This window comes from Triticum urartu, chromosome 2 (assembly GCF_003073215.2).
Source record: "Triticum urartu cultivar G1812 chromosome 2, Tu2.1, whole genome shotgun sequence".
In the NCBI taxonomy this organism is placed as follows: Eukaryota; Viridiplantae; Streptophyta; class Magnoliopsida; order Poales; family Poaceae; genus Triticum; species Triticum urartu.
The window spans coordinates 61,935,446-61,955,631 of record NC_053023.1 but is presented as its reverse complement, the minus strand read 5'-3'; the positions used below and the strand labels follow the sequence as shown (position 1 = coordinate 61,955,631).

Sequence of the window (20,186 nt, the reverse complement as noted above, 5' to 3'; positions counted from 1 at the left end):
ATCAAATCACATAACTCATAATACAAATCGTCATCGAACGTTAAGTGTGCGGACCCTACGGGTTAGAGAACTAAGTAGACATGACTAAGACACATCTCCAGTCAATAACTAATAGCAGCACCTGGATGCTCATATTGGTTCCTACATATTCTGCGAAGATCTTTATCGGTCAAACCACATACAACATATGTTGTTCCCTTTGTCATTGGTATGTTACTTGCCCGAGATTTGATCGTCGGTATCATCATACCTAGTTCAATATCGTGACCGGCAAGTCTCTTTACTCATTCTGTAATGCATCATCCCATAACTAACTCATTAGTCACATTGCTTGCAAGGCTTGTAGTGATGTGCATTACCGAGAGGGCCCAGAGATACCTCTCCGATACACGGAGTGACAAATCTTAATCTCGACCTATGCCAACTCAACAAACACGATCGGAGAAACCTGTAGAGAATCTTTATAATCACCGAGTTATGTTGTGACGTTTGATAGCACACAAGGTGTTCCTCTGGTATTCGGGAGTTGCATAATCTTATAATCAGAGGAACATGTATAAGTCATAAAGAAAGCAATAGCAATAAAACTGAATGATCATTATGCTAAGCTAACGGATGGGTCTTGTCCATCACATGATTCTCTAATGATGTGATCCCGTTCATCAAATGACAACACATGTCTATGGTCAGGAAACTTAACCATCTTTTATTAACGAGCTCGTCAAGTAGAGGCATACTAGGGACACTCTGTTTGTCTATGTATTCACACATGTACTAAGTTTTCGGTTAATACAATTCTAGCATAAATAATAAACATTTATCAAGATATAAGGAAATATAAATAACAACTTTATTATTGCCTCTAGGGCATATTTCCTTCAAAACGCACCAGTCACAAGGGGCCGGTGCGCCCCCCATATGGGTCGGCCTAGGAGGAGAAGGAAAGAGGGGAAGGGAAAGGAAAGAGTGGAATAGGATCCCCCCTTCCTTCCCTCTCCCCATTTCTTTCCTTCCCCCTCCGACAAACATGGCAGGGGGGCACAGCCAAGGGCAGGAGCGCAAGTAGGATTTGGTCCTACTTGGGGCGCCCCATGACCTCTCCCCTCTCCCTCCCACCTATATATATGATGAGGGGGCGCCTAGCACACCCCAGACAATTGACTAGCTGTGTGCGGCGCCCCCCTCCACCGTTTACACCACCGGTCATATTTTGGTAGTGCTTCGGCGAAGCCCTGCGGAGATCACTTCACCATCACCGTCACCACGTTGTCGTGCTGACAAAACTCATCTACTACCTCGACGTCTTGCTGGATCAAGAAGGCGAGGGACGTAACTGAGCTGAACGTGTGCAGAACACGGAGGTGTCGTGCGTTCGGTACTTGATCAGTTGAAGCACGAAGAAGTTCGACTACATCAACCACATTGTGAAACACTTTGTAAGGGCATATTTATCCCTAAGTGATTTTGGTGATTGATGACAATGCATTTGCAGACTAATCGTGTGCATTGAGCATTTCAGATATCTCATGATTTAGGCACAAGACTACTCGTTGCCCCTCGAAATCTAGTGAAGACAGAGTTTTCCCTACGTTTCTTTTTGGTGGATTTGAGTCATAGGAAAGCCGTACTATTAAGAGGGGGTCCGCTTTGGAAAGGTTTGGGTGGAATCATCACGTACACGTCTGTTCCTTTTGCACCACCTTTCCTTTGCCTCTTTGGAGCAACCATCGTTTATCCGTGTCTCTACAAAATCAAGGACTCCTAGTAATTGTTGTGCTATGGCATGCGGTAGTACTGCTCATGGGAGCAGTAGTACTGCAGAGGCCCACGATAGTACCGGTCGGGGTTGCGGTAGTACCACAGGCCCTTGCGGTAGTATCGCTCCCCGGGCGCGGTAGTACCGTGGCCTCAGGCCGGGCACAGCAACACGAGCGGAAGTAGGGGCGGATGTAATTTTTTACATCCGCGGCCTACGCAGTAGTACCGCTTCCTGGTTGCGGTAGTACCGTGTCAGATTTTTGCACAGATCGAAACTCAGCGGAACTAGCCATGGATGTATTTTTATTTGTCCGTGCCTTCCCACACTACAAGAAATATGGCCAATTATGACTCCCCATTTTTGTTGTTAATTCGTCATTGCTTTCATTTATTGACCTTTTTTTGACCAAATTCAGAAGGTCAACAGTTGGCCGTCAAGAACGAACAAACGTGACCTTTTCCGGAATTTTCGTCATGGCCACCCTTGACCAAAATTTAGGTCATTAAATCTTTGACCAAAATTATGGTCATTACTAATGAGCCTAGACCACGTAGGATCTGATGTGGCCGAGCCAACGTGGCACATGCGATGAAATGGATGCCATGTAGGATCAGTCCAAATCAGTTGTTTTAATGGGTTGAGCCCAATAATTCAGCCCACTTTTAAATTTACTTTTGGGCCACAAGCATGGGCCAAGCCCAACAGATCAGTTCTTGGGCTGAGTTGTGCAACCAATTTATTTAATCCATCATTAATTGGGCCAGCCCTTTTATCTACCCAACAAAAACATTTTGTTTTTTTTCTGTCAAAGGGCCTTGAAACGGTCCAGCCCACTAACACAATTTCGTATTTTCAGTCCAGCCCTTATTGAAGGGTGACCAACAACAACCAACAGTATCTCAAAAAGAAAAATACATTGCACAATTTGGCAGTCAACCAACAAAGGAGAATATAATGACAATAATAATATAATTCTCCAGGATTTCAATAACTTAGGTCTAGCATTATCTTTACACCACAGGTTCATAAGATGCACCAAACAAAATAACAAAACCAATGTTCATAATATGGTCATGTCCATATTGTGCACTAGTAACCAGTAACATAAGATGGCACTGTTCGGGAACGTAGCATAAATTCAAAATTTTCCTACGTGTCACCAAGATCTATCTATGGAGTCATCTAGCAACGAGGGAGGAGTGGATCTACATACCCTTGTAGATCGCGCGTGGAAGCATTCAAGAGAACGGGGTTGATGGAGTTGTACTCGTCGTGATCCAAATCACCAATGATCCTAGCGCCGAACGGACGGCACCTCCGCGTTCAACACACGTACGGAGCAGCGACGTCTCCTCCTTCTTGATCCAGCAAGGGGGGAGGAGAGGTTGATGGAGATCCAGCAGCACGACGACGTGGTGGTGGAAGCAGCGGGATTCCAACAGGGCTTCGCCAAGGATTACGTACCACTCTGAAGTAGTACGCATCCTTGTCATCCTACGAGGTTTGGGAGTGACCTGATCCGAAGTCTCAAGATCAATATCATAAGCTTCCACTTCAATTGGTGTAAGTACCACAAGAACAACTCTTTGTGCCCTACTATACATTAGTTGAAGTGACGGTTCAATAACCTCATCAAGTATCCACCATCCTCCCACTCAATTCTTTCGAGAGAAACTTTTCCTCGAGAATGGACCCGATTCTAGAAACAATCCCTTATTGCTTTCGAATCTGAGACAGGAGGTATACCCAACTGTTTTGGGTGTCCTATGAAGATGCATTTATCCGCTTTGGGTTCGAGTTTATCAGCCTGAAACTTTTTCACATAAGCGTCGCAGCCCCAAAATTTTAAGAAATGACAGCTTAGGTTTCTCTAAACCATAGTTCATACGGTGTCATCTCATCGGAATTACGTGGTGCCCCTTTTAAAGTGAATGTGGTTGTCTCTAATGCCTAACCCATAAACTATTGTGGTAATTCGATAAGAGACATCATGGTATGCATCATATCCAATAGGGTGCAGTTATGATGTTCGGACACACCATCACACTATGGTGTTCCAGGCTGTATTAGTTGTGAAACAATTTCCACAATGTCTTAATTCTGTGCCAAACTCGTAATTCAGATATTCATCTCTATGATCATATCATAGATCTTTTATCCTCTTGTCACGACGATCTTTCAACTTCACCCTGAAATTACTTGAACCTTTCAATAATTCAGACTCGTGATTTATCAAGTAAATATACTCAGCTTCTACTCAAATCATCTGTGAAGTAAGAACATAACGATATCCACTACATGCCTCAGCACTCATTGGACTGCACACATCAAAATGTATTACTTCCAACAAGTTGCTTTCTAGTTCCATTTTACTAAAACCGAGGCTTTCAGTCATCTTGCCCATGTGGTATGATTTGCATGTCTCAAGTGATTCAAAATCAAGTGAGTCCAAACGGTCCATTTGCATGGAGTTTCTTCATGCATATACACCAATAGACATGGTTCGCATGTCTCAAACCTTTCAAAAACGAGTGAGCCCAAAGATCCATCAACATGGAGCTTCTTCATGCGTTTTATACCGATATGACTTACGTGGCAGTGCCACAAGTAGGTGGTACTATCATTACTATCTTTTGGCATGAACATGTGTATCACTACGATCGAGATTCAACAAACCATTCATTTTAGGTGTAAGACCATTGAAGGTATTATTCAAATAAACAGAGTAACCATTATTCTCTTTAAATGAATAACCGTATTGCGATAGACATAATCCAATCATGTCTATGCTCAACGCAAACACCAATCTCGATGGTAGAGGGAGCGTACGATCAACCTTGGAAATACTTCCAACACATATCGTCATCTCACCTTTAGCTAGTCTCCGTTTATTCCATAGCTTTTATTTTGAGTTACTAACACTTAGCAACCGAACCGGTATCTAATACCCTGGTGCTACTAGGAGTACTAGTAAAGTACACATTAACATAATACATCCAATATACTTCTATCGACCTTGCCAGCCTTCTTATCTACCAAGTATCTATGGTAATTCTGCTCCAGTGGCTGTTCCCTTTATTACAGAAGCACTTAGTCTCGGGTTTGGGTTCAACCTTGGGTTTCTTCACTAGAGCAGCAGCTGATTTGCCGTTTCATGAAGCATCCCTTTTTGCCCTTGCCCTTCTTGAAACTAGTGGTTTCACCAACCATCAACAATTGATGCTCCTTCTTGATCTCTACTTTTGTGGTGTCAAACATCGCGAATATCTCAAGGATCATCATATATGTCCCTGATATATTATAGTTCATCATGAAGCTCAAGCAGCTTGGTGGTAATGACTTCGGAGAACCATCACTATTTCATCTGGAAGATCAACTCCCACTCGATTCAAGCGATTGTTGTACTCAGACAATCTGAGCACAAGTTCAACAATTGAGCTTTTCTCCCTTAGTTTGCAGGCTAAGAAAATCGTCAGAGGTCTTATACCTCTTGACGTGGGCACGAGCCTGAAATCCCAATTTCAGCCCCCGAAACATCTCATATGTTTCGCGACATTTCAAAACGTCTTTGGTGCCTCAACTCTAAGCCATTTAACTGAACTATCACGTAGTTATCAAAATGTGTATGTCAAATGTTCGCAACATCCATAGACAACGTTCGAGGTTCAGCGAACTGAGCGGTGCATTAAGGACATAAGCCTTCTATGAAGCAATGAGGACAAACCTCAGTTTACGGACCTAGTCCGCATAATTACTACCATCAACTTTCAACTAAATTTTCTCTAGGCACATATCTAAACAGTAGAACTGAAGCGCGAGCTACGACATAATTTGCGAAGACCTTTTGACTATGTTCAGGATAATTAAGTTCATCTTATGAACTCCCACTCAGATAGACATCCCTCTAGTCATCTAAGTGATTACATGATCCGAGTCAACTAGGTCGTGTCCGATCATCACGTGAGACGGACTAGTCAACATCGGTGAACATCTTCATGTTGATCGTATGTACCATACGACTCATGCTCGACCTTTCGGTCTCTTGTGTTCCGAGGCCATGTCTGTACATGCTAGGCTCGTCAAGTCAACCTAAGTGTTTCGCGTGTGTAAATCTGTCTTACACCCGTTGTATGTGAACGTTAGAATCTATCACACCCGATCATCACGTGGTGCTTCGAAACAACGAACTGTCGCAACGGTTCACAGTTAGGGGGGACACTTTCTTGAAATTTTAATGAGGGATCATCTTATTTACTACCGGCGTTCTAAGCAAATAATATGTATAAACATGATAAACATCACATGCAATCAAATAGTGACATGATATGGCCATCATCACTTTGCTCCTCTTGATCTCCATCTTCGGGGCTCCATGATCATCATCATCACCGGCATGACACCATGATCTCCATCATCATGATCTCTATCATCGTGTCTTCATGAAGTTGTCTCGTCAACTATTACTTCTACTACTACAGCTAACGGTTAGCAATAAAGTAAAGTAATTACATGACGTTTATGTTGACACGCAGGTCATAAATAAATTAAGACAACTCCTATGGCTCCTGCCGGTTGTCATACTCATCGACATGCAAGTCATGATTCCTATTAAAAGAACATGATCAATCTCATACATCACATATATCATTGATCACATCCTTTTGGCCATATCACATCACATAGCATACCCTGCAAAAACAAGTTAGACGTCCTCTAATTGTTGTTTGCATGTTTTACGTGGCTGCTATGGGTTTCTAGCAAGAACATTTCTTACCTACGCAAGAACCACAACGTGATATGCCAATTGCTATTTACCCTTCATAAGGACCCTTTTCATCGAATCCGATCCGACTAAAGTGGGAGAGACAGACACCCGCTAGCCACCTTATGCAACTAGTGCATGTCAGTCGGTGGAACCAGTCTCACGTAAGAGTACGTGTAAGGTCGGTCCGGGCCTCTTCATCCCACAATGCCACCGAATCAAGATTGGACTAGTAACGGTAAGCATATTGAACAAAATCAATGCCCACAACTACTTTGTGTTCTACTCGTGCATAGAAACTACGCATAGACTTAGCTCATGATGCCACTGTTGGGGAACGTAGCATAAATTCAAAATTTTCCTACGTGTCACCAAGATCTATCTATTGAGTCATCTAGCAATGAGGGAGGAGTGGATCTACATACCCTTGTAGATCGCGCGCGGAAGCGTTCAAGAGAATGGGGTTGATGGAGTCGTACTCGTCGTGATCCAAATCACCGATGATCCTAGCGCCGAACGGACGGCACCTCTGCGTTCAACACACGTAAGGAGTAGCGACGTCTCCTCGTTCTTGATCCATCAAGGGGGGAGGAGAGGTTGATGGAGATCTAGCAGCACGACGGCGTGGTGGTGGAAGCAGCGGGATTCCAACAGGGCTTCGCCAAGCGCTGCGGGAGGAGGGAGATGTGTCATGGGAGGGAGAGGGAGGCGCCAGGGCTTAGGTGGTGCTTTCCTCCCTTTCCCCCACTATATATAGGGCCAAGGGAGAGGGGGGGCGCAGCCTTGGCCCTTCCTCCAAGGAAGGGTGCGGCCAGGGAGGAGTCCCTCCTCCCCAAGGCACCTCGGAGGTGCCTTCCCCCTTTAGGACTCTTCCTTTCCTTCTTCTCTTGGTGTATGGGCCTCTTGGGGCTGGTGCGTTGGCCCATATAGGCCAAGGCGCACCCCCTACAGCCCATGTGGCCCCCCGGGGCAGGTGGCCCCACCCGGTGGACCCCCGGGACCCTTCCGGTGGTCCCAATACAATACCGGTGACCCCGAAACTTGTCCCGATGGCCGAAATAGCACTTCCTATATATAATTCTTTACCTCCGGACCATTCCGAAACTCCTCGTGACGTCCGGGATCTCATCCGGGACTCCGAACAACTTTCGGGTTACCGCATACTAATATCTCTATAACCCTAGCGTCACCGAACCTTAAGTGTGTAGACCCTACGGGTTCGGGAGACATGCAGACATGACCGAGATGAGTCTCCGGTCAATAACCAACAGCGGGATGTGAATACCCATGTTGGCTCCCACATGTTCCACGATGATCTCATCAGATGAACCACGATTTCAAGGACTTAATCAATCCTGTATACAATTCCCTTTGTCTAGCGGTATGATACTTGCCCGAGATTCGATCGTCGGTATCCCGATACCTTGTTCAATCTCGTTACCGGCAAGTCTCTTTACTCGTTTCGTAACACATCATCCCGTGATCAACTCCTTGATCACATTGTGCACATTATGATGATGTTCTACCGAGTGGGCCCAGAGATACCTCTCCGTTTACACAGAGTGACAAATCCCAGTCTTGATTCGTGCCAACCCAACAGATACTTTCGGAGATACCTGTAGTATACCTTTATAGCCACCCAGTTACGTTGTGACGTTTGGCACACCCAAAGCACTCCTACGGTATCCGGGAGTTGCACAATCTCATGGTCTAAGGAAATGATACTTGACATTAGAAAAGCTTTAGCATACGAACTACATGATCTTGTGCTAGGCTTAGGATTGGGTCTTTGTCCATCACATCATTCTCCTAATGATGTGATCCCGTTATCAATGACATCCAGTGTCCATGGTCAGGAAACCGTAACCATCTATTGATCAACGAGCTAGTCAACTAGAGGCTTACTAGGGACATGGTGTTGTCTATGTATCCACACATGTATCTGAGTTTGCTATCAATACAATTCTAGCATGGATAATAAACGATTATCATTAACAAGGAAATATAATAATAACTAATTTATTATTGCCTCTAGGGCATATTTCCAACAGGCACCAACCAAAACAACACAACCAGTGAAGGAATGTGCTGGAGGGACATTCTTTAGTGAGAATGTCAGCAACAATAGCAGCATCACTCTTTGGTTCTCCACCTTTTGGTACCTCTTGTCCCATAGCACTTTCCATGTCATCCTGACATTTAAAGAAAGATGTACACATGAGTAGAGTACTATGTCCATCGATATATTGCAGTTGGTTCTTAATGACTAGGAAACTTTATAAGAAAACTATTCAAGAATAGATTTCCTAGTAGCAGCAATTTAAGAAGATAACATCATAATACTAATACAACACCTGACATTTAAAAAAAGATGGGAAAAATCTATACTTCACATGACGCACAACAGCGTCTCGTGCGGCGGCTACCGCGTGCGGTTAGCTACAGCGCGGTGCATTGTTTGCTCAATACAGACTAGCAGTGATTTCTACATGGGCTGGACAACACATGCTTTTGTATATCCAGACTACATGCTACTAATTAAGTAGTAGTTATTTGAAAACTTTGTAGCAGACAAGCAGAACAAATCTTACTTGCTAATTATTATTTTTTGCAAGTTACTGTTAGCTACATGAAATAAGCATGGCACAAGGTTTACTAAACAAGTAAGAATGCAAAACAAACCATTGTTGAAATTTAAATCAAGCACGTAGCTTAAATGGGAACATGGAGCAGAGAAGAACTTAGTACGTTTCAGGAGCGCTTATGTTGTTTCTTTAGTACAGTATACAATATCAGATAAACTGCCGCAAGTCCTAGACATTTCATTCAGATCATATATGAAATGACACGAGTTTCTCCATTCTGAAAGCTGGGAAGATAGATGCTTTAGGCAATCACTAGACAATTAATCAAAGAGCATACAATGCCCTCTCTTAATTACCAGTGTCCAATGACAAAGCAATGCCTGCTGGACTACTATAGGAACTGAAATTGCATGTATACTATCGCATTTCCAGTACCAAAAATGAATGTGCAATGCGATTAGGAAAGGGAAAATAGCAGCCATGCAACAGAGGACCGGGACAAACAAAAAAACTATAATAAAACAGGAATCACATACTGTACTACTTTGAACGAATCATCTCTATCAGATCCGTCGAGCAGAAATCATATAAGGAAATCAAGTGTAACAAGGATGAGGTAAACAAGCCACATCAACACATTAGAGAATACTAGAAACTTACTATCTCTTGAGTTGTCCCCTCCACTTGGAGTGGACTACGATCTGGTTGCTGAGCTTCTTCCTGGTTGTGCCCTTGTAGAGAGGGTCATGGTAGGCATGGCCACGGACATGGCCATTAGCTGCACCCATGACCCCTCAACGCTCTCACCGCCTGGAGAGGAGGTGCCTTCCATACGGGCTCCTTCGGGTCTGAGAGAGCAAGAGCGAGGTGAGGGTTAGTAAACATCAAGGATGTTGTTGTTCTTGGTCAAGCTAAGTAAAAAATCAAGGGCATAACAGATTCAAGTAAAAAAAATTAACATGTGTACATCTTGCGCAAACTATCATCATTTATAAAAAAATACAAAAAATATGCAAACAACTGTACAATGGTTAAGTGCTCATACTTATATCATATCAAGCAATGGCATTTAGCAATAGTGAGGATCAACTACACTATTGACATATCATGAATACTTAATCCTCAAGATGCAGAACGCTTATTTACAGTAGTTTGGGTTTTAAAAATTTTCATCTTGAAGCATCACACTAGCAAATGATAAGAAAGACCACAGGAAACAACACTACCCTGATCAAGTATACTACAAGCATAAAAAAAGTCAAACAAGCTCATTGCGCATTTTCTTTCAGCGTGAGACACAATAAGCATAAGTAACCACTAGGAAAATAAATTGCTATCTACAGGCCCTATTATCAGCAACAAGAACATTAGGCGATGAAGAATATAATTCCAATGCAATTTGTTAGCCAAACACACCCTGCCACCCCAACCATCTGACGATCCAATAAAATGTCTAGGAAATTCTATTGAGTGGCATCGGTCACGATTTCTATCTGGTGTGCTAGTAAATATGGATGACGGATGAACATGAAACATATCAAGAAAACAGTACATCAAGGCATCAACCTAATTTCCGTAAGCAAATTAACTCAATTTAAAGAGCTAGATGGCAGCTAAAAACTAACTCCCAATCTATAAGGTTCAGTTCAATAGAGTTGGGGCAGACCAACTGTATAATACTGTATCAAGGAAGCCACCTAATTTTAGTAAGAAAATTAAATGAATTGAAAGAGATAAATCTTATTTTCTACTTGGCTCCCCACACTCTACTCCACTGCGGAGGCACCAAAACTAATTTGCAATCAACTCCGAATAGTAAGTAGAGTATATTTTAGAAATATGGAAATAGACTAACCTATTTAATCACAACAAGGTGGCATGCATAGAAATATGGAAATAAACTAACCTATAAAATACGAATCAACAAGAGCATCTTGCCAGGCATGTGGCAGACCACACTATCTACCACGAGCACGAGCAGAGCCCAATCAGATCGGATCCTTACTTAGTGCACATCTTGCAGTCCCCCTGGCTGCACGTCGGTCACTCCTTCGCCGACACTCTCAACAATTCTATCAGCAGCTATGGAAGCAAACTTATCAGTGCACAGTTATCTTTAGCTATGGATGATAATACCTGAAATCACACAAATTTGTGGGCTTACCCAGCAGCCTTGTCACCGAGAATGCAAGGAAAGAGGCCCTCGGGATCCTGCATAGCAAAAGAAATCCTTTCATGACACGAACACAAATTCTAGTAAATCTCTACAGCATGAAGTAGGCTTTCAGATTTGGACAAACATTTTCTACTGTACATCCTGTCAATTCACTCTACACCCAACCCGACACTATGAGGAACAACTCGTACAAAGCTACATGGAAGTCAATTAATCCCGAATTACTCAGTCTCATCGCAACCATTGACACAGTGGAATAACACTGACGATAGGGAAAATCCAAGGATAAGTTGCTGGGGTTGGGGGAGGTGGTGACTAGCAGCAGTGCCAGCGCTGGCTACAGGCCCTGGGCAACCGCGGCCATTGAAACCTAGATTCGAGGAAGCGCAGGGCGAGGAGGATGGGGGGTGAAAGACCTTGCCGCTCCAGGTGTAGTAGATGGTGTGGCAGAGCACAGTGGAGAGGACCTTGACGCAGACTCGCCGGCCAGCGGCGGCGCCACCTACACGTCCTCGACCACCAGCGACTTGTTCGCCTCGTACGCCACCTCCGTTGCACGCAAACCGAACCCCAGCTCAGAGGCGGCGGAAGGGCGAGGAGGGGGCGCCAGGTCAGCCTTGAGGCACCGCGGCCTCCGGGGAAGACGAGGCCGCCATCGTCGCCGCGCAAGCAGCCAGCCGTGAGGGCAGTCGGCAGGCGCCGCGGTGGGCGCTGCTGCGGGATGCGTCGCGGAAGGAGGCCGGGGACGGGGAGGTGGTGATGGCGTCCACCCTGTTGCGCTTCTGCTGCTTGGACATGTAGGACGGCAGCCTCAGGAAGGAGGCGGCGAACACCAGCGCCGGTGCGCTCGATCTGCTGCGGGAGGGCAAAGGGGAGTGACTGGGAGGGGGGAGGAGGGGCGGCAACAGGGCGAGGTGAGGGGGAGAGAGATCCGGATTGGGTTGCTAGGGTTTGGGTTGGGTGGCTGAGATATGTTGAAGCTGGGCTCAAAATAATGAATGTTGAATGTTGGTTTTCATTCTACATTTTTCTTTTAAATACTTGTTTAACATTTTTTTCAAATGCTTGCTTTAACATTTTCTAAATACAAGATTGACATTGTTCACACACATTGTATATTTTCTGTATACATTTTTCTTATACACGAGACACAATTTTTTATACACAATTAACAATTTCAAGTGCTTGGTTAGAACTTTTTGAATACATAGTCAACATTTTTATATACAACATTTAAATGTTTTTTAAATACAAGATTAATATTTTTTTATTTACACATTTTAACATTTTCAAATGCTTGATTTACATTTTTATATAATTGTTTAACATTTTTTAAATGCTCGATTAACATTTTTAAATACATGATGAACTTTTTCCACACACATTGTATATTTTTTGTACATATGTAAGATTTTCAAATGCTTGGTTAACATTTTTTCAAACGTTTTATGTGAAATTTGTTTTTCAATATATATATAGAATAATTGGAAGTATAAATAATAAACGAAAGTAAAAACAGAATGAACGAACAAAAAACAGACCAAAAAACAAGCCGCGGCCCAGTAGTTGGCCCACTCGGCGGACGAAAAATATAAAAGAAAAAAGGTGCCCTTGTCCCACCAAGGTCCAAGCCCACTCGACACTACCCATTAAATAGGTTACGGGCGAGAATGTACCAGTGTCTTTGTTACGGTGTGGTGGTTTGTCTCCTTAGGCGAACTCGACTAGTAGCTAGTTCGAATCACGTACTGTGGTTTCTTTTTTGCTTTATTCACCTTTGTGGGACGGGTCCTTTTTTTCTTTGAGAGTGGCGTTTTGGTGCGGTGGCCTTTCTTTTTTGCTTTATTCACCTTTGTGGGATGGGTCCTTTTTTTTCTTTGAGAGTAGCGTTTTGGATCTTAGATGTAGATACACCTATTATGAAATATGTATAGAAAAAATCTCGCGTGTACATATGGACATTCTATGTTCGCACACAAAATTACGGTGAAAAAGGGCACTTTTGCTGCATGTGTAAAAAAGATTAAAAATGGCTTCTGATAGCTGTAATCAAGCATCGAAAATTGTCTTTTTTTACACAAGTCACAAAAAATGTCATTTTTCATTGAAACTTGATGCACACACATATAGTGTTCGGATTTACACGTGGGATTTTTTCTCGAATTTTTTTAACTTTTTAAAATATGTATTTAGACAATGGGTGCATATACACCTATGAGCCAAAGTGATTTTTCGCCTTTTTCTGCTTTATTCACCTTTGTGGGACGGGTCCCACATGTCATTTGTACTGTGTTAGTTGGCCTCATCTGTAAATGTAGACCCAGTTTAGTCAATAAATCAATCTATGGACGGACTGATGCTACAACCGACACATAAGCCAAAATGATACGACACATAGGTAAAATTGATGATGTGGACGTCCAGTCATCCATGTTACAACACCATGACCATCTGGATTGGTCATAATCAGCTAGAAATAAGGTTGTCGACCATTGTTGTCTGCTTATGACCATTTTGTGTAAGGCAAGACCTTTTTGACCAAAATAGTCACTATGGTTTATGGTTTCGACTCTCCTAAACAGGCCACGGCCAATTGGATCGAAATGGTCATAGATTTATGACGATTTCTTCCACGGTCACTGCCAGAAGGTCACAATTGAGCATATTTCTTGTAGTGCCAGCCCACACAAACCCTGCCTTGCGGTAGTACTGCAAGGGCGAGCGGTAGTACCGCCCCAGCGGTTCTACCGCTCTTTGCTTCAATGCAACAGGGCTGGTCTAGCTCCTGACGTGCAAGCGGTAGTACCGTAGTGCCCCGCGGTAGTACTGCGGGCCCTTGCGGTAGTACCTCATGTCGCGGGCTGGGTAAGTGGATAACGGTTGGATTTTTCCTAACACTATTTAAGGGGAGTCTTCTTCTCTGAGTTGACCACCTCTTCCCTTCCCAAGCTCCATCAATGCTCAAAGCTCCATTTTTGCCTGATCTCTCTCCCTAGCCAATCAAACTTGTTGATTTTCTAGGGATTGGTTGAGATGGCCCCGATCTACACTTCCACCAAGAGAAATTTGATTCCCCCCACTAATCCCTTGCAGATATTGTTACTCTTGGGTGTTTGAGCACCCTAGACTGTTGAGGTCACCGCAGAGCCATATTCCATTGTGGTGAAGCTTCGTGGTGTCGTTGGGAGCCTCCAATTAAGTTGTGGAGATTGCCCCAACCTTGTTTGTAAAGGTTCGGTCACCGCCTCCAAGGGCACCAATAGTGGAATCACGTCATCTCACATTGTGTGAGGGCGTGAGGAGAATACGGTGGCTCTAGTGGCTTCCTGGGGAGCATTGTGCCTCCACACCGCTCCAAAGAAGACGTACTTCCTCTCAAAGGGAAGAAACTTCGGTAACACATCCTCGTCTCCACCGGCTCCACTCTTGGTTATCTCGTACCTTTACTTGTGCAAGCTTATATTGTGTTGCTTCCCTTGCTTGCTTGTGTGCTTGTTGTTGTTGCGTCATATAGGTTGCTCACCTAGTTGCATATCTAGACAACTGATACGTCTTCGTCGTATCTACTTTTCCAAACACTTTTGCCCTTGTTTTGGACCCTAACTTGCATGATTTGAATGGAACTAACCCAGACTGACGCTGTTTTCAGCAGAATTGCCATGGTGTTATTTTTGTGCAGAAATAAAAGTTCTCAGAATGACCTGAAAATAAACGGAGAATTGTTTTGGAATATATAAAAAATACTGGAAGGAAGATCCACGTCAGGGGGCCTTCAGATGTCCACGAGGGTGGGGGCGCGCCCTACCCCCTGGGCCCGCCCCCTGCCTCGTGGGCCCCCTGATGCTCCACCGACCTCAACCCTGACTCCATATATTCACTTTCATCGAGGAAAAAATCGGAGAGAAGGATTCATCACGTTTTACGATACGGAGCCGCCGCCAAGCCCTAAGCTCTCTCGGGAGGGCTGATCTGGAGTCCGTTCGGGGCTCCGGAGAGGGGAATCCGTCGCCATCATCATCATCAACCTTCCTCCTTCACCAATTTCATGATGCTCACCGCCGTGCGTGAGTAATTCCATCGTAGGCTTGCTGGACGGTGATGGGTTGGATGAGATTTATCATGTAATCAAGTTAGTTTTGTTAGGGTTTGATCCCTAGTATCCACTATGTTCTGAGATTGATGTTGCTATGACTTTGCTATGCTTAATGCTTGTCACTAGGGCCCGAGTGCCATGATTTCAGATCTGAACCTATTATGTTTTCATCAATATATGAGAGTTCTTGATCCTATCTTGCAAGTCTATAGTCACCTACTATGTTTTATGATCCGGCAACCCCGAAGTGACAATAATCGGGACCACTCCCGGTGATGACCGTAGTTTGAGGAGTTCATGTATTCACTATGTGTTAATACTTTGGTCTAGTACTCTATTAAAAGGAGGCCTTAATATCCCTTAGTTTCCAATAGGACCCCGCTGCCACGGGAGGGTAGGACAAAAGATGTCATGCAAGTTCTTTTCCATAAGCACGTATGACTATATTCGGAATACATGCCTACATTACATTGATGAACTGGAGCTAGTTCTGTGTCACCCTAGGTTATGACTGTTAGATGATCGATCGCATCTGGCATAATTCTCCATCACCGATCCAATGCCTACGAGCTTTTCCTATATTGTTCTTCGCTTATTTACTTTTCCGCTGCTACTGTTACAATCACTACAAAACCCAAAAATATCACTTTTGCTACCATTACCTTTTGCTATCGTGACCACTACTATCATATTACTTTGCTACTAAACACTTTGCTGCAGATATTAAGTTTCCAGGTGTGGTTGAATTGACAACTCAGCTGCTAATACTTGAGAATATTCGTTGGCTCCCCTTGTGTCGAATCAATAAATTTGGGTTGAATACTCTACCCTCGAAAACTGTTGCGATCCCCTATACTTGTGGGTTATCAAGACTATTTCCTGGCGCCGTTTCCGGGGAGCATAGCTCTATTCTTTGAGTCACTTGGGATTTATATCTACTTATCATTATAAAGAACTTGAAAGATCCAAGAACCAAGATTTAACCCTCAACTACGAGGGGAGGTAAGGAACTGCCATCTAGCTCTGCACTTGATTCACCTTCTGTTTTGAGTAAACTTCTGACACCTTGAACTGCTTCTGCTATTAATTCTGATATGTCGCATGTTATTGATGATGCCACTTCTGCTATGCTTGATACTTATGATGAAACTACTTCTATGCTTGATACTACTGTGCCACTTGGTGAATTTCTTGATGAACAACTTACTAGGGCTAGAGAGAATGAAATTATTGAAACTGATAATATTGATGAAAGTGATGATGAAGATTCTCCCCCTAGATATGAATTGCGTGTTGTTCCTGAGGGTTATGTTATGGATGAAGAAACTTCTAGAGACTTTCTTGCTTGCAATGATAGAAGTGATCTTAAGAAACTTTTAGCTAAGCTGAAACAAAAAACTTTTGAATGCTAGAATGAAATATGATCCCGCTTATGCTACTTCACCTATCTTTGTTACTGATAAGGATTATGATTTCTCTGTTGATCCTGAGTTAATTACTTTGGTTGAATCTGATCCTTTCTATGGCTATGAATCTGAAACTATTGTGGCACATCTACTAAATTAAATGATATAGCTACCCTGTTCACTAATGATGAGAAAACTCGCTAGTATTATATTCTTAAATTATTTCCGTTCTCATTAAAGGGTGATGCTAAGATATGGTTTAATTCTCTTGATCCTGGTTGTGTGCGTAGTCCCTAGGATATGATTTATTACTTCTCTGCTAAATATTTCCCCGCTCATAAGAAACAAGCTGCTTTAAGGGAGATATATAATTTTGTGCAAATTGAAGAAGAGAGTCTCCCACAAGCTTGGGGGAGGCTTCTCCAATTATTTAATGCTTTGCCTGATCATCCTCTCAAGAAAAATGAAATACTTGATATCTTTTATAATAGACTAACCGATGCTTCCAAAGATTACCTGGATAGTTGTGCTGGTTGTGTTTTCAGGGAAAGAACAGTTGATCAAGCTGAAATTCTATTGAATAATATGTTAACTAATGAAAATAATTGGACACTTCATGAACCAACTCCTGATCCAACTCCGAAGAAAAGGGGTATTCTATTTCTCAGTCCTAAAGATATGCAAGAGGCAAAGAAATCTATGAAAGAAAAAGGTATTAAAGCTGAAGATGTTAAGAATTTACCTCCTATTGAAGAAAAAGGTATTCTATTGAATTTACCTCCGAAGAAAAGGGGTAGACAATTGAAACATAATGCTTATATGATTGAACACTTGAGTGATTATATGGCTAGTGTTAAAGGTGAACTTAAACTTATTAGTAAACATGCTTCTATGGTTACCACTCAAGTAGAACAAGTACTTAAAGCTCAGAATGATTTGCTCAATGAATTAAATAATAAGAATGATAATAATGTTAGAGTTATGACTACATGTGGTAAAATGACTCAGGAGCCTTTGTATCCTGAGGGCCACCCTAAGAGAATTGAGCAAGATTCTCAGAGAACTACTATAGATGCACCTAGTCCTTCTAAAAGGAAGAAAAAGAAAAATGATAGGACTTTGCATGCTTCTAGTGAACCTATTATTGACACACATGAGAATCCCAATGATATTTCTATTTCTGATGCTGAAACATAATTTGGTAATGAACATGAACCTAGTGATAATGTTAATAATGATGTTCATGTTGATGCTCAATCTAGCAATAATAATGAAGTAGAGATTGAACCTGCTGTTGACCTTGATAACCCACAATCAAAGAATCAATGTTATGATAAGAGAGACTTTGTTGCTAGGAAGCACGGTAAAGAAAGAGAACCATGGGTTCAGAAACCCATGCGTTTTCCTCCTAAACCATCCAAGAAAAAGGATGATGAGGATTTTGAGCGCTTTGCTAAAATGAATAGACCTATCTTCTTGCGTATGCGTTTGACTGATATGCTTAACATGAATCCTTATGCTAAGTACATGAAACATATTGTTACAAATAAGATAAAGATACCGGAAGCTGAAATTTCCACCATGCTTGCTAATTATACTTTTAAGGGTGCAATACCAAAGAAACTTGGAGATCCAGGGGTACCCACTATACCATGCTCCATTAAAAGAAACTATGTTAAAACTGCTTTATGTGATCTTAGAGCCGGTGTTAGTGTTATGCCTCTCTCTTTATATCGTAGACTTGAATTGAATAAGTTCACACCTACTGAAATAGCTTTGCAGATGGCTGATAAATCAACTGCTATACCTGTCGGTATTTGTGAGGATGTGCCTGTTGTGGTTGCAAATGTTACTATTTTAACGGACTTTGTTATTCTTGATATTCCCGAGGACGATAGTATGTCTATTATTCTTTGAAGACCCTTTTTGAATACTGTAGGGGCTGCTATTGATTGCACCAAAGGCAATGTCACTTTCATGTTAATGGTAATGAGCATATGGTACACTTTTCGAGGAAACAACCTCAAGTCCATAGTATCAATTCTATTGGAAAAAATTCAACTATTACTATTGGAGGTTTTGAATTTCCTCTTCCTACTGTCAAGAAGAAATATGATATTCTTATTGTTGGGGACATGCATATCCCCGTTGAGGTAACCTAGTGTTATTCGAAAATTCTTCGGTTCCATGTTATTCGGAATGAGTTTGTTAACAAGACCTGATCAACCTTGTTAGTGGATTCCTTTTGATGAGCATGAGATGGATGAATTTAGAAAACACAACTCTCTGTACCCTCTTTTTACTTCCTGTTACTTATATTAAATAAAGCAAAAAAATAATAATTTCTGTCTGTTTCCTGAATTATCCATGCAATAAAAAATACCCTGAAAATAAAATTCTCCAAATGCCCTGAAATTTAAATATGATTTTTTCTGGAATATTTGAGAATATCTGGCACTAAGAACACAGCAGGGGGAGCAAGCACCTGGCCATGAGGGTCCAGGGTGCGCCCACCCCCCTTGGGCGTATCGTATCACGGGGTTTGGATGCACCGGCGAAGTTTGCACCAACTCTCGAGGTGAGAAAGGGCAAAGCATGGTACAGAAGAGGCTAGCGATGATGGAAGGGTGAGAGTGCGTATAATCCATGGACTCAACATTAGTCATAAAGAACTCACATACTTATTGCAAAAGCCTATTAGCTATCGAAACAAAGTACTACGCGCATGCTCCTAGGGGGATAGATTGGTAGGAAAAGACCATCGCTCTTCCCCGACCGCCACTCATAAGGAAGACAATCAATAAATAAATCATGCTCCGACTTCATCACATAACGGTTCACCATACGTGCATGCTATGGGAATCACAAACTTCAACACAAGTATTTCTACAATCCACAACTACCGACTAGCATGACTCTAATATCACCATCTTTATATCGCAAAATTATTGCAAGGAATCAAACATATCATATTTAGTGATCTACAAGTTTTATGGAGGATTTTGCTACCTCTTGAGCACTGCGTTGGTTTTCCCTTGAAGAGGAAAGGGTGATGCAGCAAAGTAGCATAAGTATTTCCCTCAGTTTTTGAGAACCAAGGTATCAATCCAGTAGGAGGCTACGCGCGAGTCCCTCGCACCTGCACAAAACAAATAAATCCTCGCAACCAACGCGATAAGGGGTTGTCAATCCCTACACGGTCACTTACGAGAGTGAGATCTGATAGATATGATAAGATAATATTTTTGGTATTTTTATGATAAATATGCAAATTAAAATAAAAGCAATGAAAATAACTAAGTATTGGAAGATTAATATGATGAAGATAGACCTAGGGGCCATAGGTTTCACTAGTGGCTTCTCTCAAGAGCATAAGTATTTTATGGTGGGTGAACAAATTACTGT

At 42.4% G+C, this 20,186-nt stretch overlaps 1 long non-coding RNA gene across 1 annotated transcript; it reads right to left on the bottom strand.

Annotated features, from left to right (window-relative positions):
• Window positions 1-9,897: 9,897 nt before the first annotated feature.
• LOC125541025 lies at window positions 9,898-11,930 on the bottom strand. The gene is made up of 4 exons (XR_007297428.1): window positions 11,699-11,930; window positions 11,271-11,317; window positions 11,112-11,188; window positions 9,898-9,954 (listed from the first exon to the last, which is right to left on the bottom strand). It is a non-coding gene; the product is annotated as an uncharacterized LOC125541025 (long non-coding RNA).
• Window positions 11,931-20,186: the final 8,256 nt, after the last annotated feature.